Below are 27377 nucleotides of genomic sequence, written 5' to 3' on the forward strand. Positions count from 1 at the left end.
ACATACAACGGGTGCAAGCCAGTTTTGCACACATAGAATACTCGGGTTAAACTTGACGAGCCTAGCATATGGAGATATGGCCTCGGAACACTGAGACCGAAAGGTCAAGTGTGAATCATATAGTAGATATGATCAACATAGTGATGTTCACCATTTAAAACTAGTCCATCTCACGTGTCGATCGGACATGGTTTAGTTGATTTGGATCACGTGATCACTTAGATGATTAGAGGGATGTCTATCTAAGTGAGAGTTCTTAAGTAATATGATTAATTGAACTTTAATTTATCATGAACTTAGTCCTGATACTATTTTGCAAATTATGTTGTAGATCAATAGCTCGCGTTATGGCTTCCCTATCACTAAAAAAAATGCACTTCCGTGATGATACGTGTTTGTCACAGTAGGTCGCATTTTTTGTCATGCATGTACATCCTTGATGATTTTGTGACAGAATCAAGATAGTCATACCTGTGCTGTCGTAGAAGTGTTCCATGACATTACCAAAATTATCATCACGGAAGTGTCCACTTCCATGACGATAAATCGCGCGTCATAGAAGTGCTTTCATCAAGGGTGACCGACATGTGGCATCCACCGTAACGGAACGCCGTTAAGCTATCGGGTCCGGTTTTGGATCCGATAACCCGTTAACAGCCTGGACCAATGGGGACTTTCCACGTGTAAAATCATCATTGGCCGGAGGAAACGCATGTTGCCCCATCGTTGGGACAAATGTCATCCACTCACTGGACAGGAGGCGCCTATGATAGGTCGACACGTGGCATGGCCCAACAGTGGCCCATTCCGGTGAAAAAGGCCGGCCTAGTAAAAATTAGCAGGCCGACCCATATAAGGCCTACTTGTGTTAGGTCCATTTAAGCCCATGACCCATACGAGATGTCCCAATTCGGCCCATCAATGGCCCGTTAAAGATTTGACACCATTGGAGCCCATCGTCAGTTCGAGCCCGTTAATATCCCGCTATATATTTGGGCTCAATATCGGCCCGATGAGATTTCGGCCTGTTAACGGCCCATTCAATGGATGGGCCAATTTTTAGGATGTACATCTTTCGGCCTTTTAGCGACCCATTTAAATGTTGGGCTAAATTCTGGCCCGGTGTTTCTTTAAGCCTGTTGACGGCCCATAAATCAGTTGGGCCATTTGTTGTCGGGCCTGAGTTTCGGCCTTTTAGCGACCCATTTAAGTGTTTGGCCAATTTCCAGCCCGGTGTGGCTTTCAGCTTGTTGACGGCCCATAAATCAGTTGGGCCATTTGTAGTCGGACCTGAGTTTTGGCCTTTTAGCGACCCATTTAAGTGTTGGGCCAATTCCCATCCCTGTGTGCCTTTCAGGATGTTCACGGACCATAAATGAGTTGGGCCATTTGTAGTCGGACCTGAGTTTTGGACTTTTAACGGCCCATGCCCTTCATGGTGCAATATCAGCCCAGTTTCTCTTTTGGCCTGCTAAAGGCTCACAACACAGTTGGGCCATTTACAATACGACCTGACTTTCGGCCTCTTAGCGGCCAATGCTCTTAATGGTCCAGTACAAGCCCGTTGTCTCTTTCGGCCTGCTAAAGGCCCACAGTATAATTGGGCCATATGTAGCCCGAACTTAGTAACGGCCTATTAACGGCCCGTGAAATCAATTGGGCCCACTTGTTGCCCGCTTCGCTGTCGGCCTGTTAACGACCCGGGAGGTAAGAGGGCCGACCATTAACTTTCGGCCTCGTAACGACCCATTAACTTAATGGGCCCACTAAAGTTCATACATGTCTTTAGGCCAAATTAGATAATTTGAGCCCATTATGAGGAGCAATTATGCACAGGACCAAAACCGATCAAGCAAAGGTACGGCATACAGGGGGAAACATTGCACATCCAACATATATTACAGGAAATTACATCCACTGGGCAATCAAGGATTGATGCCAGTGCAAATAAATGAATAGAACCTAACGATCTACAACATCACAATCTGCAACCTCAGCACGGATGACGCCCATAAGCATGTGGGCAAGTTCTTGCTGCTTTGCTACATTGTCTCTGAAAACATTGATCAGTTGTTGTGTCACACGACTCTGCACCTCTGATTCCTCCACCATTTCCATCATTACTTCAACCATTAATTGGTTCACAAACATACATTTTTTCTGTTGCATTCGAGACAAAGGATACTGAACAGATTCATATGGCAATTTTGGCAGGCTTGTATTATTGATAGTCGAGAGTGTCTCGACCACTGCATCATAACATAAATTAGGAGGGGAACCAAATAGATTAACCATGAGTTATTGCCATATTACCTGGCCTAGATTTATTGGAAAGAAACAATGGGGTTGCCTTGCTGTTTTCAGAGTTTGTCTTCTTATCTTCAACAGCCTACACCAAATTAACACACTAGCATTGCTATCATTGGCCAAGTCAGATAATAGGAAAGCAAGATTGACACAACGAACATTTGGGCAACTAGCATACACCAAATTAACACAATATGGCACAGCTATCATTAGCCAGGTAAGGTAATATGAAAGAAACATTGACATAATGAATGAATGGGTAACCAGAGCAGCACTATAATTCAGTAATGTGCATGATATGAGATAGTAATCTCATGCAGCTCAGTATGCAAAACTACTAGGCAGTTTTCTTTACAAAAATCAACATTGGCGCCTTTAACATTTTGCTACAACTAATTTTAGATCAGATAAAGGTTGGATTTACGCCGATTAACAAAATACATGCTGATGTAAAAATATAGTGATATACAACAGGTACTTACATCTGCATTGGAGCATAGAGAATTCTGCAAGAATCTTTCCTCACAGACGATACCAGTGCAGAAATTCTTCTATCTGTTAAGCTTATTTTCTAAAAGAGAGATGGGTAAGAAACATGTAGAAAATATGATCAGCGTGCTATAAAATTTCATGATGCAAGGATACGCACATGCTTCTTAGAATGGAGTTGACATATATTTGCTGGACTGGAGCGGACTAGTTCTTTGGCCATTGGAATCTGCTTATTATCAGTAGGAGTTGGGTTTCTCTGTGTTGGAGCAGTATCTATAAAAACTGGAGTTGGTTTATTATCTCCTGGCGTTTGGATCTTTTGGAAAGGCCTTGTTTGTAACCCTTCAGATTCTAACATAGTCGTCTTCCCCTTGCATGCCTTGTATAGAAGAATGGTGCTTTAATTATAAAACATGCTACATCAGAAAGATGGAATATGTACTGAAGAATAGGAAGGCATGACATATTAACATGTGTTCCCTCCATCCAGAAAAAAATGGATGGGTCTAGGCGTATTTCAGTTCTAGATACATCCTTTTTTATCCATTTCGGCAACATGTAATCCGGACGGAGGGAGTATGGTGTAAGAGCTAGGGATACGACAGGACAACACAGTAAAAAACACTAGTTGAATGTAAAACTGTATGCTAGCGGAATACGTACAGAAAAAACTAAGGCAACATACACGTGTATGATTGGGAAACTAAGATGGCATTGCAACAGAGCACTAGAACAACACTTCAATGTAAAAAAACATGGTATGGTAGACAGATGAAGTACATACTGGTGAATAACAATGCATAAGATATTCAGAAGCATGATGTCCAAATTAAGCAGATGGCATTGCGATAGAGTAGAATAACAATACTTGAATTTGAAAACATGTTATCATGAATGGAATAGGTACTGAAAAATAGGAAGGCATGACATATTTACATGCATGATCAGCATGCTAAGCACATGGCATTGCAACAGAGTAGATACACTCTAGGACATTATATGCATGTTGTACCCATATCACAGGCCAAGTTAGAGCAAGGACCTTGTGAGGTGAAGAGGATTCATCATCTTTCTGCAAGTCTTCTGAAGAACTGCCTTTACATGTTCCATCATATTGGGTATCATTGACATCAAGTTTATTGGCCTTTACATTGCTCCGTGAGGTTCTCGTGGATATATCAGTGTGTGCAATTATATTTGACATGCATGGAAGACAACTAGTAGTTAGATTTATGTAATGAGTGCCTGTAGGATACAACATAAATAGTAGGACTGGGGTTAACTAGCAGCAACAGGTCTCAAAAACTAAAGGGAGAACACAGATGAAAGCTATCGAATATGTATCATTTGTACTCGAGATTAACTAGATGGCACACAAAAGTATTAAAGAACAACATAGGTAATACTAGAAGTGGTATAATACTATAATCATCAGCCTGTGGGATAGCATTGGCTGATGGATGATAACTGTGGAACAACGTTAACTCCTGAACAAGACCCGTAAGAGATCAACATGAATATATAGTGAAATGTGATAATCTATTTTCCATGCTTAGATGAATAACAAAGCCATAAATGTTGCACACAAGTAAGATGAGGGTACAACCTATCTGGTCGCCATCATGTGCTGACTTGTCGATGGCCCTGCAGTTGTTGTGGCTGTCCATGTCGGGCACGCACATTCGATGCAGGGAACTGTTGAGTGGGGACTATAGCTCCCTTCTAGTGTATGCTTCCCTTGTTGGAGCAGCTGCGGTGAGTCGGAAGACGGTGCGGCTAAAGATGCAGATAACGCATAATGTTAAGAACGACACATTTCTTTGATCTGAAGAAATACACTAAGAGAGCAACAGCAAGGTACGAGAGTGGTCACACGTCTGTTGACTGAAGACTAAATTGGGGTCACAGGATTATATTTTATTTTGGTATTGTCAAATCTATGCCAGATGGCTTGATGGCCGTCTTGTGCCTCCCAGCTGATACTGTTTGGAATCTTCCCCGAAGAGCCAGCAACGAACGGCAGAGCAGCTGCCTCTGCTGTCCGTGGCCCCGGCCAAAACCCCGCTCCCCGCCCCACCGCACTGCCATGGTTGCGCCGCCCCCGGGCCAATCCATAAAGACTCCCCATCATCCAGATCTGGTGGCGGAAGTACGTTCAACCCACGCAATCTAAGATAGCCATCTAAGCGCTTCTTCCGCGGTGAACTTGCGGCCCCGCACCCTTACGTTAGACACCAGCCAATCGACAGCCTAGGAGCTCCTCTGCCTCGAGGGGTGCTGCTTCCCATTGGGAATCGATTGGCCCAGAATAAAAATTCAGACAACTGACGCCTAAATAAAGTGATTTGAGATGAGGGTGCGACCTATCTGGCGGCATGGTGAAGTAGGCAGGTCCAGCTGCCGAGTCGATGAGGCCGGAGCGGTTGCGGTCGCGACCGGTGGCAGGGAAACAGCGATGTCGCGACGGTCGACGGCTATGGGGAAGCAGCGCCGAGACTCTGGACGGATCCGAAGTTGGAGCCGCTCCGGCACCATGAACAACGGCGGGGGTGAATCGACTCTGGTACGATTCACATGGCCGTCGTTGAGGCGCTCCAGCAGAACGGAGTAAGAGGCACATGGCCCAGTGCACGACGGCAAATGGATAACGTCTCCAGCATTAGGGAGGAGGGTGGCTGTGAAATTGGTGCGGTGGGGGCGCCATGGAGGAGGGGCTAAGGTTTCATGGCTCGGGAGAAGGGAGCTTCCGGGGAGAAGGTGATTTGGCGCCCACGAGGTATGAATGGGGGGGGATTGGGAGGGGAGTGGAACCATGTCTTACGGACGCATTTGTCTGAAATGTGAGGGGGAGTTACAGTTCTGCCCCTGCCTTTAGGCTTCTTGGCTTGGGTCTGTGTACTGAGGGTCGGGGATAGTAGAGTAACTTTGCTTCTCCCCAAATAGTGGGCGGGAGCGATTTAGGGCGAGGAGGGCGTGTTTTGAAATATAGTGGGCGCGAGCGATTTCGGGCGAGGAGAGCGTGTTTTGAAATAGTGGGCGCGAGCTATTTCGGGCGAGGAGAGCGTGTTTTGCCGACCATGTTTTGTGAATTATTCGGCACATCTCATTTCGGACGAGGAGAAGGCGCGCTTGGATGAAGTTACAAACCTACCCTCAATGTAGAACGGGCCAATTGATGTGTGTCCCACATAGGATGGTAATTTCGCGTCTCCCATTATTTGCACGGGCGAATTCCACTGAGCAGAGGATGTTTAATGGTTCATTCAAATTTTGGGAGAACGAGCATCCACGTCTACCTTACCAAGTCGGTTCGAATCAAATTTTGAAATATTAGCTTGCCACTTCTTTTTTAGATGGAGAGATGATGCTCGGGTGTAATGTGTTTTTACATGCTCGTTGCTAGCGATTTACTATGTGAAAAATAGTTGACCCTCTCAAAAACGGGAATCAAACCCAAAATGAAATATCTCGATTCAATGAAATAGCTTGTTCACTAGCTCAAAATAGTGAACTAAATCCAAAATTGAACACCTCAATCGAGTAGCATGTTGTACAGTATTATAGTACTCCATGAACATGTTGAAAGTCAAATTAATGAATTTGTTTGATATACGCATATATCCGTTCATGTGTGGATTGCAGACAACATGTTCTCCAATTTAATTATTTGAATGCAAGTTTATATCGAAACATGGTTTATATCAATCTTTGATGCATAAAACACGACCTCCCCCTCTCCAGGACTCCTGCTCTCTCTCTCGCCGATAATCTTCAATTTTGTCGCACGCTTCCGACAAACGAACCTTGTTGATCCCTCTCCCTTTCTCTCCATCTCTCTCTCTCTCTCTCTCTCTCTCTCTTTCTTTCTCTCTCTCTCTCTCTCTCTCTCTCTCTCTCTTTGTGTGTGTGTGGGGGGGGGGTCTTTCTAGTTCGCATGCATATATACTCCATCTAGGTCTCTCTCGCACACTATGTATGATACTCTAGTCCAAATTAGATATCTTGGGTGCACTCATCGTACGCAAACAAATTCCTTGGCTCGTTGCCCGTAACTCTCTCACGCACCACTCTATCGTCTCGGAGCTATTCCCCCCCTCTCTCAAACTCTCCATCTACCTGGGTCACACATACACATGCATATCTCACTCACACTCAATAGGCCCATCTAAAACTCTATCTCTCTCCCTCGTTCTCTCTCCATCTCACACGCACACACACACAATCTCATGCCTAGCTAGCCAAGTATGATGGTCTCTCACTCAATTGTAGGCACACACAATCCCCCCTATATGTATATGACTAGCTAATCTTAGTCTCCATCACAAACATATGCATGGTCTATCTCGATTTCTCTCGGGGAATCTTTCTATCGTGCATGCACCCCCTCGATCTCCCACCCATATAGTCCCCTCACGATCTCAAGGGATCTCTCTATCACAAACACACCCTCTCTCCCTCCCCATGCGTCCATGTTCTCCATGTGTCACTCTTGACCTTTTTTCCTTGTTGGCCAGACCTCTATTGGACATGTGCTATAGGGGTGTCTCTCTCTGTTGCAAACAATCACACACTAGCTATCTTCATGTATCTCCTCGCCTCGCTTTTCTATCTCGGAGATGCATGCATGATATGTTCACATAAGAAACGAAAAAACACACACTCTCTCTAATTTATCGTTTGTTGAAACTTTCTCTTTCACACACATAATCTTTTTGCACACTTACTCATTCTCCTTCACACGCACTTGATATCTCTCGAGTTAGGCACTCTCCTTGGTCCATAGCATATAGATTTACTGAAAAGTCAAACATCACAAAGTTTGACCATGTACGTGGATAAAAACAATTACATCTAGAATGGCAAACATATACCATTAGATTCACCATGAGATGTAGTTTCATATGATATATCTTTGGTATTGTAGATATAAATAACATTTGCGTAAACCTGTTCAAAGTTTCGTATGATATATCTTTGGTATTGTAGATATAAATAACCTGCATTTTCTCCGTACGTCTCTCTCGACCTCTCTCCCTTGTTTGTCAGACCCCTCTTGGCCACGTGCTAGGGGTCTTTCTCTCTCGGTTGCAAACAACCACACACTATCTCCTCACCTTGCTTCCGTTGTCGAAGATGCCTGTGTGATATGTTTGCATAAGACACACACGCTTTTCTCTACTTTTATCGTGTGTTGTCCATGTCTCTTTCACACACGCACACCCACTTTTTTCACTCACTCTTTCTATCTCTCTCTCTCTCTAGTTAGGGACTCTCTCACGTCCATAACCATATGGATGTCTTGAAAAGTCAAACCTCAGAAAAGTTTGACCAGGTATATGTGGAGAAAAACATTTACATCTAGAACGATCATTAGATTCATCACAACATGTACTTACTTCATACTACTCCCTCCGTTTCATAATGTAGTGCATATAGATTTCTTATAAAGTCAAACTTTATAAACTTTGACCAAGTTTACAGAGAAAACTATTTATATCTACAATACCAAATGTATATAATATAAAAGTATATCTTGTGAAGTATCTAAACATATGTATTTGATATTCTAGATGTATATGTTTTTCTCTACAAACTTGATCAAACTTTTATAAAGTTCGACTTTTAGAAAACTCGATATGCGCTACATTGTGAAACGGAGGGAGTATCATTTATCTTTGGTATTGTAGATATAAGTAATTTCTTTATAAACTTGGTCAAAGTTTCAAAAGTTTGACTTAAAAAAAATGTTGGAACTACATTATCGAATGGAGGGATTAGCTCTTTCTCTCTTTCTCTGCTATCTCTCACGGGCCTCCCCTCTCACTCAAACTCCCTATACCGACAGATTATACGCTCACTGTGTCAGCGTATAGCTCCGTATATTGTTTAGTTAACCGGTCAACTAGTCCACATGCCGCCTTGTCAGCTCGTGTTCTGTATCTTCGTGTGCTCGCCCATGTGGCAGTGGGTGAAAGTAAGTAAACTAGAGGCCCATCTGACATACGGTGAAGTAAAAAAAATTTGAAACCACTCGGGGTAGCACCCCACACGCTAGTAAACTGAGGGTGCATTAAGGACACACTTCTTCCGCGTGAAGGACGCACTCGCGCACAATTCACCACTACGCGATGGCATGCATAGAAGGACGCACTCGCGCACACCCAACACACAACACACACCAACACACATGTACACTGGCGTCGCCACCGGTTGAGATGGACGGCGAGGCAGCCAACAAGCGGAGGCGACTCGAGCCAAAACCGCATCCGGCGAGCATGGACTTCATCAGCAGCCTCCCCGATGACATGCTGCTCGTCATCATCGGCCTCCTCCCCACCAAATCTGCCGTGCGGACCGCCCTGCTCTCCCGGCAGTGGCGCTCCTCTGGCGCCCCGTCCCCCTCAACCTCGCCGTCAATAGCTGCCTCTACGATGGGGATTGCAAACGCATGGCCGCAGTCTCCAAGATCCTTTCATCGCACCCTAGGCCAGCCAGGCGCCTTGACATCTGCATGTACAGTACCAACTGCAGGGTCCAACCCAAGTTCGACGAGTGGTTCTTATCCCCCGCCCTAGATCAGCTCGAGGAGCTCAGCTTTGAAGCTGGACGTTGTCGCTCTCTGCCGCCGACCGCGCTCCGCCTCACGCCAACATTGCTCCACGCCAGCTTCACCTCCTGCTATCTTCCCCAGATTAATGCCGCGCCCGCCCTTCTTCTCCCTCAACTCAAGCAGCTCGACCTCTTCGATGTTGTCATCTCGAAGAAGGCTATGGAGCACCTGCTCCGCAGCTGTACTGCGCTCGAGTACCTTCGTCTTGAGAACCACGGGTTCATTAGCCTCCACATCACCTCGACGAATCTCCGATGGATTTATGTGTCTTGCTGGCATCACAACATGACATCAATTGGGAAGATATCACTGCAGCTGTTCCACGTTATGGTCATTGAGAATGCGCCTTTCCTTGAGAGATTGCTTGTATCGGATCTAGAAGGTCCAACAAAAATCAGGGTCATTGACGCGCCGAAATTGACAGCGTTGGTGTACTCGCCTGCCAAATTCTCCGAACTCTTTTTTGGAACCGTAATCGTTCAGGTATAACACCCAGCTTCTTCTCCATCTTCTTGAAATTCACATTTTTAAATTTCTTCTTGATGTATTTACGACCGTCTTCCAAAAAATGATTCCCACAAGCTTGACCCAGTCTATGCACACAATGAAGATCTTGGCAATAAAATCTATTGGACCCAATCTGGATCAAGTTGTTGGATTCCTTACATGCTTTCTGTGCACAGAGAAGCTACTCATCGAGGTGAAACTTCTTTCCTATTAGTAAACGGTAATCACAACGTAGCTCAATTTTTTCATAATTTTCCCAAATTACGATGACAAGTGTAGTGTTCAAAACTGCATCTACGCACACTTCACCGAAAGAAATGTTTTTAGTATTTTTCTCACGTGATCACCTGCATCGTTGTTTTGTTGTACTACTATAGTAGCCTAGGCTAGTCATAGTGGAAAGTAACTTAGACTACTCCAGTAACTCTATGGTTACCCTAAGAGCAAGTACTACCTCCATCCTAGTTTACTCTTCCTATTTTGTAGTATCAAAATTTCACCATAGATTTAACTGACAAAATGTTAATGCATGTCATTAAGAACTATATCGTTGGATTCGTATTTGAACATAATTTCAAATGGTGTAATTTTTAATGACATGCATTGGCATTTTCTTAGGTAAATCTATGGTCAAAATTTTATACAAAATACGAGGTAGTACAAAAGTGGGCTATAACGGCTGAGGGAGTCCTGGATTAAGGGGTCCTCGGACAGCCAGACTATATACTTTGGACGGACTATTGGACTATGAAGATACAAGATAGAAGACTTTGTCCCGTGTCCGGATGGGACTCTCCTTTGCGTGGAAAGCAAGCTTGGCGATTCGGATATGTAGATTCCCTTCTCTGTAACCAACCTGATGTGACCCTAACCCCCTCCGGTGTCTATATAAACCGGAGGGTTTAGTCCGTAGGACAACAATCAAAATCATAGGCTAGATTCTAGGGTTAGCCTCCTCAATCTCGTGGTAGATCAACTCTTGTAATACTCATATCATCAAGATCAATTAAGCAGGAAGTAGGGTATTACCTCCATAGAGAGGGCCCGAACCTGGGTAAACATCGCGCCCCCCGCCTCCTGTTACCATTTGCCTTGGACGCATAGTTCGGGACCCCCTACCCGAGATCTGCCGATTTTGACACCAACATTGGTGCTTTCATTGAGAGTTCCACTGTGACGTCGAAGATAGGGTTGATGGCTCGCCTTGCTATCAAGGAGAACATTACCTCCGGGGGAGCCCTGGCCTCGGGCCAAACCCTCCGGCTGAGCGGCTTCATCATGACCTCCCTCTCGGCAGTTGAGCCCACGACGACCTCTCGGGTCATCGAGAATCGTCTCCGCGTCAGCTCGGAACTTGCCGATCAGATGGATCCGACAGAGCTATCGTCTTTGAACGAGCTCTTGGACCACATCGCCGCCCTGGGAGTCGCTACGGACTATGACCAGATTGGGCTTAAACCCGATCAGAGGGAGATTAATTCCCCTCCGGTCACCCATCAGGTAGCGGTGGTGGAGGAGCAAAGCGATAACTCTCCTGCCATACTAAGGACGGACTATGTCCGGTTACCGAGCTCACTGAGCCGAATACCCGTTCGCGGGAAGACATGCCCCAGGTCCCGGACTTAGAGCCGGACTGTGGGTCCGGAAAGTTTAGTAACACCCCGGAAGACGGATGGCTAAATTCGGAAACCTTCCAAGCTCTGGGTCTCAGACCGGGTCAAGATTCAGATTTAAATCTGCCCACCCGCCCAGATACAAGCGATCTTTCCCATATCGGACAACATCCCCAAGAGACAGTACATCACTTTTGGGCCAGATTCCTCCTTGTAATGAACAAGGTTAAGGATTGTCGCGAGGAAGATGCAATCTTGTTCTTTTGCAGAAATTGCACGGACAAGGGAATTCTTAACGCCATAAAACGCCGTCGCATATCACACTTTGCTGACTTGGCGGCCATAGTACAAAAGTACTGCGCAAGGGAAAGCGCCTCGAAAACCCAGGCAGCCTTTTGGGAGCCAGTGGCTCTCACTAAACCCCTCGTCCGAACAAAAAAGGTTTGCCCTCACCGGTCACCCGATCGAATAATGAAGAAATCGAAGCCCACTACAGGGCGCGAAACTATATTGGAGGGATGGCTCAATAGGCCATGCAAAATTCACACCACACCGGATACCGTACCAACACATAGCCTTAGAGCATGTTGGATACTTCGGCAGGTGGCCAAGAGCGGCGAGGATCTCCTCATCAATGACCCCGCAGAGCACCATCCCGCAGAAAACAACAATATGGTGTTGACAATCTTCGAGACTTTTGCCTCAAATAACAGGAGCAAGCGAACACTCCACAACATTGCCGAAGTCTGCCAAATTGCGACAATAAACCCTTGGAACGACACGGCCATAACTTTCAACGCCAGTGACGAACCGCAATTCAGAACAGTCCAGGCACCAGCCGCCTTGGTCCTTAGTCAATTGTGGACGGCTTCCGGCTCACCAAAGTGCTCATGGACGGTGGCAGCGGATTAAACCTCATCTACGAGGAAACCCTCAACAAGATGTAAATAGAAAAAAGCCGCATTGAGAAAAGTAGCACAACCTTCCGAGGAATTATTCCAGGACGGGAGGCACGATGTACGGGAAAAGTCACACTAGACGTGGTATTCGGAACACTGGAGAATTACAGGTCCGAAGAAATAACATTCCAAGTGGTCCGTTTTAGCAGTGGATACCACGCCCTTTTGGGGCGAGACACATTCGCGAGCTTCCAAGCTATACCACATTATGGGTACATGAAGCTGAAGATGCCCAGGCCTAACGGAATCATCACCCTTGCAAGTGATCCGGACATAGCACTCCGCACCGAAAACAAAACCGCCGCCCTAGCCCTCAAGGCACTGTCCGAAGCCCTCGTGGCCGAAGAGCTAACTGCGTTACGCTCCACCGTGGACAGGGATGACATAATACTCGATAAACGATCCAAGTCCACCTCCTTTAAACCGACGGACAAAATTGTCAAATTCCAAGTCCATCCAACGGACTCTACAAAGACAATATCCATCGGGGCAAAGTTGGACCCCACAATCGACGCCGCACTGCGAACGTTTCTACGCGAGAATTGGGACATCTTCGCCTGGCGCCCCTCAGACATGCCAGGAATCCCATGTAGGTTGGCTGAGCATAGCCTCAACATATTGAAGGGATATAAACCGTTCAAGCAGACACTCAGATGCTTTTCCGAACCCAAACGACAAGCCATGGGAGATGAGCTGGCCAAACTACTTGAAGCCGGATTCATTAGAGAAATTAAACACCCGGATTGGCTAGCACACCTGGTGATGGTACCAAAGAAGGACAAATCCTGGTGCCTGTGTGTCGATTTCAAAGACCTAAACAAAGCCTGCCCCAAGGATCCCTTCCCTCTCCCCCGCATTGATCAGATCATCGATGCTACCGTAGGACACGACGCACTGTGTTTCCTCGACGCATACTCCGGATACCATCAAATCAAGATGGCGGAGTCGTATCAAGCCGCAGTGGCATTCATCACCCCATACGGCCCCTTTTGCTTCAACACTATGCCTTTTGGGCTTAAAAACGCCGGGGCAACCTACCAACGCATGATTCAAACATGCCTGGAGAAGCAAATCGGCAAAATAGTTGAAGCATATGTGGACGAAGTGGTCATTAAGACCAGACACGTTGAGTCTTTAATAGACGATCTGAGGCTCACCTTCGATAACGTCCGAACATACGACATCAAGCTCAATCAGGAAAAATGTGTTTTCAGTGTCCCCGCCGGAAAGCTGTTAGGCTTCATCGTTTCCCATAGAGGAATCGAAGCAAACCCAGCCAAAACCCGAGCTTTGTCACAGTTGGCTACCCCGACAGACCTTAAACAAATACAGAAACTAACTGGATCCGTGGAAGCCTTGAGCCGCTTTATCTCTAGATTGGGAGAAAAGGCACTGCCACTTTATCGCCTTCTTCAACGCACCGAACACTTCGAGTGGACGGACGCAGCAACGGCCGGACTAGAAGAAATAAAAGCTCTTTTCGCGAGCAACCCAATCCTGGCCGTGCCAAGCATAGGCGAACCAATGCTGCTATACATAGCCGCAACTCACCAAGTTGTGAGCGCAGTGCTCGTCGTCGAACGAGAGGAGGACAGACACAAGTTCCCGCTTCAAAAGTCGGTGTACTACGTATCCACTGTCCTCACACCATGCAAATCTCGGTACCCCCCTTATCAAAATATAGCATACGCGGTCTTCATGGCATCCCGAAAACTACGACACTACTTTCAAGAGTGTTCAATCACGGTGGCCTCCGAAGTACCACTCAATGACATAATAAACAACCATGATGCAACGGGCCGGATTGCTAAGTGGGCCATCGAGCTCCTCCCATTCGACATCACATATAAACCACGGCGGGCCATTAAATCACAAGTACTGGATGACTTTGTCGCCGAATGGACAGACGCCGAACTCCCTAAAGAGTACGGCGCATACTCCAATTGGATCATGCATTCGACGGTTCTAAAATGCTTGCAGGTCTGGGAGCGGGCGTTGTCCTAACATCCCCCACCGAAGATACTGTCCAATATGTACTACAAATACTATATACAGACTCCAATAATGCAGCCGAATACGAGGCTCTGTTGCACAGTCTTTGGATGGCTGTCTCCATGGGCATCAAACGCTTGGAAGTGCGTGGGGATTCGAACCTCGCAATATCTCAAATAAATGGAGACTTCGACGCCAAAGATCCGAAAATGGCGGCTTATAGAAACGTCGTTCTCAAAATGTCAGCTCGATTCGAGGGGCTCAAATTCCATCATGTGGTTCGAGAAAACAATCAAGCGGCGGATGTTCTCGCTCGCATTGGCGCAAAGCGCGACCCAGTCCCACCTAACATCTTCCTGGAAAGACTCTTCAAGCCGTCCGTGGTGTGGCAAGGGGAGACCGGCTATACTAGCCCGGATCCGAACACAACCCCAGATACCGAAGACACTGACATATTCGGGGGCTCCGCCACCGAAATAACACCCTCGGCCCACCTAATCATGGCTGTCATCGCCCCGTGGACCGAACCCTTCTTAGCCTACCTTAATAGGCAAGAACTCCCCGAGGACCAAAACGAAGCACGCTGCATAGTTCGGTGCTCTAAAACCTATAAAGTCCATGAAGGAGAACACTATAAGAAAAGCGCTACCGGAGTACTTCAAAGATGTATCTCCGAAGAGGAAGGGTGACATCTCTTGGTGGAAATTCATGCCGGACTAGGCGTTCACCACACCGCAGCTCAGGCCCTTGTAAGCAAGGCCTTCCGTACAGGTTTCTATTGGCCGACGGCCCGGACAGATGCACATGACCTAGTCCAACATTGCGTCGGATGTCAGCTCTTCGCCAATTAAAGCCATATGCCACCACCGCTCTCCAAAAAATCCCCATAACCTAGCCTTTTGCAGTGTTGGGGCTAGACATGGTCGAACCTCTTCAAGGGGGAAGCCATAAGAAAAAATACTTGTTGGTCATGGTGGATAAATTCACCAAATGGATAGAGGCCAAACCTGTTAAGACAGCCGAATCCGGACCAGTGATAGACTTTATATCAGGCGTTGTACACCGTTATGGTGTCCCGCATAGCATCATCACCGATAATGGCTCCAATTTTATAGCCGATGAGATGAAAACTTGGTGTGCCAACTTGGGCATTAAGGTCGATTACACCTCTATCTATCACCCTCAAACGAACGGTCAAGTCGAACGCGCCAATGGTCTTATTATGAGCGGCATCAAACCCAGACTAGTGCAATCCCTAAAAGAATCAGACACGCACTGGGTCGAGGAGCTCGACTCCGTACTCTGGGGGCTGCGGACCACGCCCAACCGCACTACCGATACACACCCTTCTTTATGGTGTACGGCCGGAGGCGGTCTTGCCCTGCGATATCATTCACGACTCACCTCGAGTGCGCATGTATGAAGAGAGAGAAGCCGAGTTGGATCAGTAGGATAATTTAGATGCCTTGGAGGAGGAGCGCGATGTCGCAAAGGCCCGTTCCGCATTCTATCAACAACAGGCTTGCAGCTATCAAAGCAGAGAAGTAAGGGCCAAAACTTATAACATTGGCGAACTCATTCTACGCCTACCGCAGAAGAAAAAGGACAAGCTCAAGCCCAAGTGGGAGGGTCCCTTCATCATTGATAAAGTTCTCACTGGAGTAGCGTACCGCCTGTGTGATGCAACAGATAATAGTCTCGAGCCAAACCCATGGAACGCGGAAAGACTCCAAAGATTCTATGCCTAACGCCAAACTCTTTGTTCGTTTCCTTCCCTCTGTTACTTTTTGCATACTTTTAATTTACATATTCTCCCTTCTATTTGTTAGCCCTAAAAGCTATAGTGTGACTCAATTACACACTCGGGACGCACCAACTTTAAAAAGTGTGCGCTCGCTGTACCTGGGGGCTTCTTATGCAGAAGCTTAATATAATTAAATTCTGGGCCTCACGTCCATTGCATATGTGTCCTTTTTTCGTATGTAACCTTTTTTTTGCCACTATATGCATCGATATGACTTAAGTTTCGGCCAAGCTGGGTTGCCTGGTTCTTGTGTTTATGCCCTACGTTCTCGTTAATTCAACTAGGGCATAAGTGAAGCACCTCTGCGATTGTTACTGCCGGGTCCTCCGGATGTGTACCTCAGACTGGGTGAAGCCGAAAGCTAGCGTTCTTAAGGGAATATTCGGTCGGTGAACTAAAGATATCTTTTACCTTTCATAATACAAACCCCCAGATGTTTTTCATATACTACGCTTTCAACTGTAGTTTGGACATGCACATTAATGCATGCGTACCCAGGGAAAGGAACCCTTAATGGAACTATTCTCCATGGAAGATGTTTCTTACTACCCATGTAATATAACATAACTAGTTGGGTACTTGTCTGTTCAAGCAACTATGACCCCTACGCCTGGTTTCCAAGCATACCCCGGTCTCTGTAACCGAGAGGGTATTCGAAAACGCTCTGGACCGTCGAGTCAGGATGCCGAAGCAAAAAGGTCCGCCATGACAAATGATTTACAATCCGGCTAGACATGTCCATCGAAGTACATAGTCACTTCGATTAAGACATTTCTTCTTATATGCCCTCCAACAGCCTGTCTAGTCTACAGTCCTGCTGGGAATATTTTGCGGCTAATTCCACCTGGTCATATACCAGGCTAACGGGAATCTAATTCCCTTCTGACCCTACAGGTCTGACCCGGGCCATATGATTAGGATCCAGCTTGGTGTACCACGTCTTCACCATCGCCCAAGCTTCTCTCGAACCTTATCGACAAGCAAATATCTTCCATAGTTAGAAGCACCGCCGTGCTCCTTTTAGCAGCTGTACAAGCTCTCCCATGCCTCCTGTCAGGGAGACGGAAGGCCATAAGGCTTTGGAGACGCCGTGCATAACCTGCCAAACTTGCTCGTGCAGTTGCGAAAGCTCTTGCAGCATATTGCCTGAGGATCCGGGCATCTCCTCTCCGGGACGGCCAGTCAGCATACCTACAGACATAACGCTGTTATACTGTTTCTTCGTCAAACTATATATATATATATATATATATATATATATACATACATATATATATATATATATATATATATATATATATATATATATATATAATAGTTCGCTTGAGCACTTACTGAAAATGCCGCGTCGAAGCCTTTTATTCTCCTTCACGGAGTCAGCTAGCTGAGCACGAACATCTTCTAGTTCTATGCTGAGCCGGGTATTGGCATCCTGAAGATCATTTTTCTCCTGCCTAACCCGTGTAAGTATACACTCGCCAGCATCTTGATGCCTTTGAGCTTTCTGTTCATCCTCCTGTAGGATATCCGGATTCACTCTGGGACTATCTGTGGTACCTGTCAGTAGATCGGCCACATGTCAAAACCACTGGTATACGCGAGTAAGTTTCTTCTCGATAAAGAAAAGCATTACCAGTGGAGGCCTTCTTGGATCCCTCCAGTTCGGCAGTCTTTGCCCTTAGCTGGGTTTGACACCTCTCCAGCTCTTGAAATAGTAGGTTATTCTTCTCTGAAAGAACCTGTTTATACAATGATCCTTAAATTAGTTGTACCAACTGCTCCAAGTCTCAGGGGCTACTGATATACATAATTATCAGATTTTACTTACCCGTATATCTTTCAAATACTGGTCTGCGGCTCTAGCAAGCCCATCTTGAGAAGCTCGGATGTACGCATCACCCGAGCTGAAGGTGTTGAAAGCCTCTTCGGAGAAACCAGGGTCGCAGAGTAAGGCCCGCCAAGGCTGATGATTCATGGCGCTCTCCACTTCAGAGTTTGTAGCGGATATTCTATCTGACTCCTCTATACGGGGGCTGTACGGTGTCACCCCCGTATCAACCTCCGCCCTCAAGGCCGGTTCTTGAACCTGGCTAGCGGAGGCGTGGCGATTAGAAACCCCGGATATAGTCCGGCGGATGCTCTTCCTGCCAAGACGCAAAGGACAATGTCATACTTTAAGATGACCATCGTGGAGCATGTTTAAAACCATACCTCTTTGACGAGGGCTCAGCAGCATTTCTGTTCGCCTTCCTTTTTGGAAGCCTACCCGGCATGGGCGTTCCATGTTGATGGGTTGCCTCAGGTTCGGCATGACGCGCCGACTGCTTTCCCTTTAAGAAAAACATAAGCGTTGTGTTGTGGGTAAGGCGAAAAGAGCAAATACTTTCTGGAAATAAGTCTCCTATTCACTTACATGTGATGCGGGAAGGAGGCTAGGATAGTCGGCGACAATGGCCACTTCGGTGCCATCACAGCTCGCCTGGTAGAACACCACTTCAATGAGCTCCACAAATATATTAGAATCCACTTCAAATCCGGAATCCAGGGCTCGGTTGCGGACCTCTGGCTGTGGAGCCGGGCTGTTGATCTGCTTGGTAAACTTCCGCCATTCCTGTTATGAATGGGCAATAATGATACATGCTAAAGGATGGAGAAAATGGATAGAGTTGAGTAAGGGATAGCAACTCACCCAGTTGGGAGGGTTGTACATGGAAATCCATCCCGTGGCTTAATACGGACGAACTCCTCTTCTTATCCTTTATATAGCTCGAACAGTATTTTCACTAGCGCGTTGGTGGAGTCCGAGCCCTTCCTGCCGCAGCGGGTAACATCGTCTTCACCATTGAAGTGCCACATGGGACGCCCTCGGTATTGGAGTGGCTGTACCCCCCGCATTATGCATACAGCCATAATCTCGATTATGGTTAATCCGGATGTACCGAGCGTTCGTATCTTGCTCATCAATTGCGGGACTTCTCTGCTATCTTCCTCCTTGGGGCTCCGGGGACGCCAGTTGCGGCGCTTCACCAATGGAGTATTTGTGAACTCGGGGAGACCCATTCGAACTGGGTCAGAAGGGAGACGTCCTCTATGTAGAACCACTCGAAAGGCCATTCTTCGAATATCTTTTTTGGGGTGCCAGATAGGTATCCAGTCCCGGCGATGCGCCATATCTCGGCTCTGCCAACTTGGAATATCGATCCCTCTTGGTTATGAGGGACGAGGCAGAACAGCCTCTTCCATAGCTCAAAATGAGCTTCGCAACCCAGAAAATGCTCGCAAAGGGCAACATATCCCGCGATATGCAGGATGGAGGCTGGGGTGAAATTATGCAGTTGGAGGCCATAGTACTCTAGGAGCCCGCGGAGGAATGGATGGATTGGAAATCCGACGCCTCTTAGCAGATAAGGGACAAGGCATACCCGCTCCCCCGCAGATGGATTAGGGAAACTCTTCGCTTGCTCCCCGCCGTCAAAAGTAGCCAATCCGGCTCGGACGGGGACTAGGTCTGCAGGTGGGAGGAACCCCTGGGTTTGCAACTTCACTAATTGACCATGGGATACGGTGCACTTCTCCCAATCACCCGGCTTGGCGCTGTGAGGGCAGGAGGAGGAGCTGCGGGGTCCGGCCATGTTGGGATGGTATTTTCGAGCGCGCTCTGCTAATTCTTGGCTTGGGGAGAATGGTGTGGATTAGATCTGAAGGTCTCCGTCTCTTTAAATAGATGACTTACTTAAGTGGTTAGGGTGACAAGTGTAAAAATGCCCCGACTCCTCGCATTCGCTTGACACGTGGAAGCTGGAAACTATCGAAGTACAGAAGCCGAGGGAGTGTAACATTAAATGAGGAGCTGGGTACTTCTCTTTACAAATAGGTACTTTGAAATAATTCGGAGGAGGAACCCGCCTTGAAATGCCGAAGACAAATCTGCGCGCCGGACTCATCGACATTGAAGCCTGGTTCGGGGGCTACTGAGGGAGTCTTGGATTAAGGGGTCCTTAGACAACCGGATTGTTGGACTATGAAGATACAAGATAGAAGACTTCATCCCGTGTCCGGATGGGACTCTCCTTTGCGTGGAAGGCAAGCTTGGCGATTTGGATATGTAGATTCCCTTCTCTGTAACCGACCTGATGTGACCCAAACCCCCTCCGGTGTCTATATAAACCGGAGGGTTTAGTCTGTAGGACAACAATCAGAATCATAGGCTAGCTTCTAGGGTTAGGCTCCTCGATCTCATGGTAGATCAACTCTTGTAATACTCATATCATCAAGATCAATCAAGCAGGAAGTAGAGTATTACCTCCATAGAGAGGGCCCGAACCTGGGTAAACATCATGTCCCCTGCCTCCTGTTACCATTAGCCTTAGACACACTGTTCGGGACCCCCTACCCGAGATCCGCCGGTTTTGACACCGACAATGGAACTCCACTATGTAGGCCAAAACACGTGCCAAATTCACTTGTGATGCATTTGGCATCGATGTCCCTCCATTGCTCACCTGGTGCCCCAATCTGGATCACCTACTTCCGGTGCCAAATTAACTCACGTAATTAAAAAACACTTGCGTGGGAGAGAGAGAGAGGATTGAGGCAATAAAAAAACACTTGTTTGGGAGAGTGAGAGGTTGGTGTAGTTGGTTTGATTGATTTGTTTATACATGTGGGTCTGTGTGTACAGCGGTGCCAACTCTCTCACATCGCGAGAGCAGTGCCAAAATCTTTTGATTTGACATCGATGCGTATTATGTGGCATACTTTTGCGAAATATGGCATCGGCCACATAGTGGAAGGCAACAAATGGCCAAGCTCTTCACGTGCCCCTAGGTAAATGAGAGGATATATATATATATAAAGAGAGAGAGAGATAGAGAGAGAGAGATAGATAGAGAGAGAGAGAGAGAGTGAAAAAATATCACTAGCCAGTCAACCCTATCGTATGAGCGAATGATACTGGTACCTCTTGATGACACGACAATCCTATACAGCCAGCTGCTCTAATATGTTCTCTTCTTTTGCAGATAAAAAAGACCCAAAAGTGAAAAATGTGCTGCACTATAACAATCTCATCAAATGCCTTGATCTCCATCTTACAGAAATTGATTTGATCGACTACTGAGGCAGCACATCTGAGATTAAATTGGCCAGGTTCTTTGTTCTAGAGGCAAGTGTGCTCAAGGTAATGAGGTTTGGCGTGCTCTGGCGCAACAATGAATGGCGTGCTGATCACCGCAAGCATGTGAGCCTAAATGACAAAGTCTCTGCAGAAGCTAAATTTGTTTTTGAAACATCAAGTGGCCAGAGACTCAAAAACTTATTTGCCCATTAGTGACTTGTCAGGGCGGTGGATTTTAGTTTGTACGATAATGCTGCATCCACCTAAAGTAACGAAAGTTCTGACGTAAACTTCCTAGTAATTCCCTCCTCGTAGGTGCAGCATTACTCCTAACATTTGTAATATCAGTTTGAAACTTGTAATATTGTCGTGTCCTATTCCTGTGTTTTCAAAATCCCGCGAATCAAACAGGTCATAAGATGGTGATGATGTTGTGCCTCCCATTTTTCACCAATAGCCGTCAGATCTAGATCTGACGCGTACAAACCAAACTTCTCCATTTTTGCAAAAAAGATGCCCGCACTTGTTCCCTATTTACAAACAACTCCTTTTCTCTCTCAATCAGCCTTATCTCCTCCCCACCACATCTAGAAGGCCATGGAAAAATCTGGGGCGATGGCCGTTGCCGGCGCCGTCCACCCCCAATCTTGGTGGTCCATGCAATGCACGGGCATCTACGCACAGGAAATTATGTCGAACATGGCTAGTTGTAAGCATGCTAGCTCTACAGCCATGATGATAATGACTGCAGATGGTGAGGCTGACTATGGTATGCCGAACACGGCACCTATACTCAGGTGTCATCTCCGGCGCAGGGTCTTGTCACTTCACCGTGAGGAGGAGCACGTAATAATTTGACCAACGGGTAGTACAGCGCTACTACATTGGTAGTACTACTACTTGTACTACTAGCACCACCGTCTGGATTTACGAGTACTACCACGTCCATCTGGATTTTAGTATTTGACTAGCAATACCTAGTAATGCATGTCACAAAAAATGTACTACTCCCTTTGTAAATAGATAAATGGTGTATTGTTTTATTCCTATCGGCGAGAGAACTTAATGTCTTTTTGCTAATTAATAGGATTACATGCAATGAACTAAACACTGCATGTCATGTTTGGTAGTCTCAAGTCATTGAAAGCATGCACAACCCACATCTCTCATTGGTTGATATGTCACGAAACAAGAAATGAGGAGGGAGTTAATGTACCGTGCCTCAGTGTTTTGGGATTATTTTGTTTTCGTAAGGTGACTTAGACAACATTTTTGTTTACATGCATTAACATTTTATTAGTTAAATCAAAGGTCAAAACTTGGTGCAAAATGCAAAGTGGACCAATAAACCAGTAAACATCAAACTTCTCTCATTTGGCCCCAACTAAAGGTCTAGTGAGATGACTATACTGCACCCGCACGGAGGGGGACACAGCTTCATTGACTTACTGCAACTGCCTTTTGGTGAATGACACGTGGGCCCAACGGGTGGCTGGCCCACCTGTCATACAGCCAAAGGCAGGATGCAGTAGAGGGCCGAGGAGTAGATGTCCAACATGCACGTGAATTCAACGCAGTCTGCACTTCTCATATAAACGCTCCCCGCTAGTTCAATCTAGTATGAAATCCTACGCACCTACGCACGCTAACCAAGGGCAAGAGTGATCACTCGAATCGCAAGATCAGTTGACTAGAAGTCCCTTGGATCCAAGTACCCTCTAAGCTAGACCCATGGAGGCGATGAGCGCGAGCATCAGCCGGCTATGCCAGATGGTCCACGATGCCGGCCTGCGGCCCAGCACCGAGAAACATCTTCAGGTAGTGATTGAGGCTTCTAGGGTGAGGGGCCGCTTGGACGACAGCTTCATCTCCTTGTTCGATGAGGTCCTCGTCGGTTTCCTCAACAAGTTCACTGTCGTCAAGAAGCTCGCGGACGACCTTGATGTACGCCTCCAGCCGACGCGCCCAGGCTCTATGATGCCTGCCAGCCTCAACGGCCACTATGGTGACAACCTCTTCGACGCACTAGTGGCCCTGCGACTGCCCGCCGTCGCGCCGGAGAATCTCCACCTCGAGGTCGCGCTCGTCGCGCAGCACCTGGCGCAGCAAGACACCATCGACATAATCACCCACGTCTACATGCAAATCGTCCAAAAGGACTACTACATGCAAGAGGAGGATGATAGGACGCTGGCCTTCTTGGACCGCAGGGCAACCTTGGACGACATTTTTCAAAAGCATGTTGAGCTCGCCACCAACGCCGCTGCTCCTCACACGTCAGTTGGTGACCTGGCGCACTAGGTCGTGAGGATGTCGTTGATGGATCCGTATGTATTTTTATCCTTTCGTCAAATCCATGTAGTAGTATATGGTACTACTAGTAATTATCTTACCTTTCGCATCAACTTCATAATTTTCGTACGTACTCCATGCATGAACCGCGCCAGAACCAAACTTCTCATTACTCTAGGGAAGATCGTTATTTCTATCTATCGGTCGCGCCATGGAGCAGAACCAAATTTTACAGGTTACAAGTTCAAAAGGGAAAGCCTGCCGTGTTTGCGTCGCACCCCCACATGGTTGGTCTGGCACACCGCTCAAGGGGGAATGCGTGCGGTGTTGCATTTTCACTTACAAGTGGGACCGCAGTTGAGCAAACCGACTATCGGCACACCCCCACCCCGCCCACCGCGCGTTGGCTAAGAAAACAGGAGGGAGAAGAGATGGCTATAGCACGGACTCCAAGAGAATTAGTGTCAGATGGGACTCGTGTGGGTGGCGTCTGCCGTACTGCTAGAGTGAATGCTAGTTATGGCCCATGCCACCCCACTATATCGAGCCTTTATCGAGGTGCTGGTTACGTAGAACAAATTTCCTGGAGTCCATGCTCATCCCTCCTCTATCTCTCTTCTCAGCCAGCCAATAGACGTGCGGAGCCCATCGTCTATTTGCTCATATGCGGTCCCACATGTCAGTGAAAACGCATGAGGACCCACTGAACCTGCACAGCTTTCACCTCGACGTGCTGGTGATGAAAAACAATCCAATAAAAATCTTAGGTGGCCGCTTTTGGAGTTAGTCAAGAGTAGTAAGATTCTATTTACAGTTTAACCCAAGATGCACATGACGTGGCTTCAACTAGCACTCTATTTTCTTGCATGACACGACCCGGATGCTGGATGTCCCACATGTCGGTGAAAGGAGGAAGAACCTGACCAAATCTTGGGTTGTGCTCTCGGATTAGACTAGTTGTGCTAACTTAATTTTATTGTGTAGAATGGATGCAAGTTTTGGCATTGGGAAGAAGAGCACGTCCACTGCATCCGAGAAATGGCCTGGACACGACCCCATTGGCCTACCCAAACGGACAGAATTCGAGCAAAACAGAGGTCCATTTGGGGTCGTGCGTTGGAGTTGGCCTTACAAGTGGGACCGCAGTTGAGGAAACCGACTATCGGCAAACCCCCACCTCGCCCGCCGCGCGATGGCTGAGTTAGAGAAACAACGAGGTTGAAGAGATTGTTGTAGCATAGACTCCAAGAAATATGGTGTCAGATGGAAGTCGTGCTGGTGGCGTGTGCCGTACTCCTGGATGTGAATGCTTGTTCTGGCCCATGCCACCCTACTACTCCTACTACTTATAGTAGTAGTAGTATCGAGGATTCGAGGTGCTGGTTACGTACAACGAACAGATTAACATACGGCGCACCTCACACTGTGGCCAAATTTATTGGAGTCCATGCTAGGTTAAAAAGTTTTAGTATTTGTGAGGGTGGGTGGCTGGTCTCAAGTTTAAAACGTGTTGTATTACGTATACATAAACGTGGAGATAGTGCAGCAGTTCTGAAAGTTTGAACCCAAACATCATAATACAATTTCTACTGGACTCATCCGAGGACCTAGGATGATGGGATTCGTAGCTACAGTAAAAACACCTGCCCAACGCGCGAAGCATGTGAAGCTAGTACAAATAGTGTACTACTATTGTGATTGGCTTCATCCGATAACCTGTTGCAATGCACGTACAATTATGTACTATATGCTCCTTCTCGGTCATCGGGGATCTATGTTCTTCCACTCTTTCATTTAAGACATGAGCTTTGTTCATCCTTTTGCCGACACGCGGGACATCTATATGCCTCCATTTTAAAAAGCATACCATATGCCTCCATGACATACGAGACATCTAGCATCAAGGTGGCGTGTCATGCAAGAAAATGGAGATATGCGGTGTGTAAGTGAGTCGTGCACTTCGATGGAACCTAGTACTACGCAACATTTTTTCTCCTCGATGGCATGTAAATAGTGCACGTACTCAATGCCAGAGCACGGGATGGTAGCCATGGACATGGTCGACCCTTTTTGAAGAGAGTACTAATAAATAACTTTGATGTGTCCCATCAACTCACAGAATGATGAGAAGCTTGCTTATCTTCTCCCTCGCCAACACGTGCGTCGTGGCTCACAACACAAGGAGAAACTTTTGCTTACAAGCGGTGGACGTGCAGCAGTTCATTTGGTGTCAGATTGCCAGAAGTACTATTGTAGTACCATAATTATTGTTCGACTTCCAGAAGAGGAGAAGAGCCAAGCGCAAGGTCACCTACTAACCTAGTACTAAAATACTACTATAGCCAAAGCTGGTCTACCTTTTTAGAGCATGGTTAATTAATATAGGCGGCTCTTGCGGTGGCACATCATTTAGACCAAGTACTATCTTCGTAGGAACAAAGGAAGTGAAACAAAAGTTGGAGTGGATGCTAGATTGCCAATTAAAACATGATTACATATAAAAAAAATCCTATAGCATTCTATCCTATGAATCAAACGACCAATGTAGGGAAATTATGAGGGGGGGTCTCTCCAACAGTGTTCCTCGGCTCGCACCTAGCATCATGGTGGTCGAACTTGGAGTCATTCATCTGGTACACATGGCATCTCAGATCTGGACACAAGGTGACACGACCTCTCAGTTCGTCCGCCGTTTGAAACGGCGCGCTAGTGGAGGAGTAGCGTACTCCAATATTAGGTTGGCTCTATGTGATTTGGCAACTTCATATACTAACCGGATGCTGGCTACACTACTAAGGTACTCACACTCCAAGAAGTGACTCGAAAACAATACATAAATTGAGCCTATGACATGCATTTGCAAATGTACCATTCGTTACATACAACAAGTCATCAACACACAACGACAACGAGGATACATGTTGGATTATAGATTATTTCCAACAAAACATTCTAGTAAATACTGAAGTTTTCATCAGACAACAAATAACAAGCAATGAAGTGAAATTCAACTCAACCAGTCCTCGGTGTTCAAAACGCTTGCTTTGAACCATAGGTGCTCTGGGAAGGGCCAGCTATTGTCAATATCGAGAGCAACGCAGGACTGATCATCCAGGCTGAAGCGACATATATCAGGAGCAGGGTAGGGAACCACCGCAATGTCTGAGGTATAGATACGGTTGCTTCTCATAAATGGTAGTAATGTTGTGTCAACAGCAACTGGATCGCCTTTAACCATCATTGGATAGTTTGGTCCAAGGAAGAGCGAGTTTTCTCCAAGACTATCAATGCCGTACCAGGGAGAAGGTGTTGACGCTAGCACACTAGTATCCATCCCGAATACCCTGCAACGGGTGTTGGAATAGGTCCGGAGAGGGCGACCATGGGAGACAACACGTGCTCCCTAAGTAGTAACAATCTCAGTGCACTGTATACATACAAGAAGAGGTGATCCATCGGTATTAGTTGCTAGGCGCCACTGAGTATATAAGTCCTGCTCGTCCTCATGCTCGTGATCATCACCATCGTCATCACCCCCTTGGTTATAATTTTTTTCAAGTATAGGTGGTGGAATGTTCACAGGACCTTGGAAACACAAGAAGAAGGTTAATTAGTAAAGGGAAACTAGCTAACCCATAGGCATGTGGATGAAATAATTATATTTACGATGGAACACAAACGTACC

The sequence above is a fragment of the Triticum aestivum genome, chromosome 7B (assembly GCF_018294505.1).
Source record: "Triticum aestivum cultivar Chinese Spring chromosome 7B, IWGSC CS RefSeq v2.1, whole genome shotgun sequence".
NCBI classification, from domain to species: Eukaryota; Viridiplantae; Streptophyta; class Magnoliopsida; order Poales; family Poaceae; genus Triticum; species Triticum aestivum.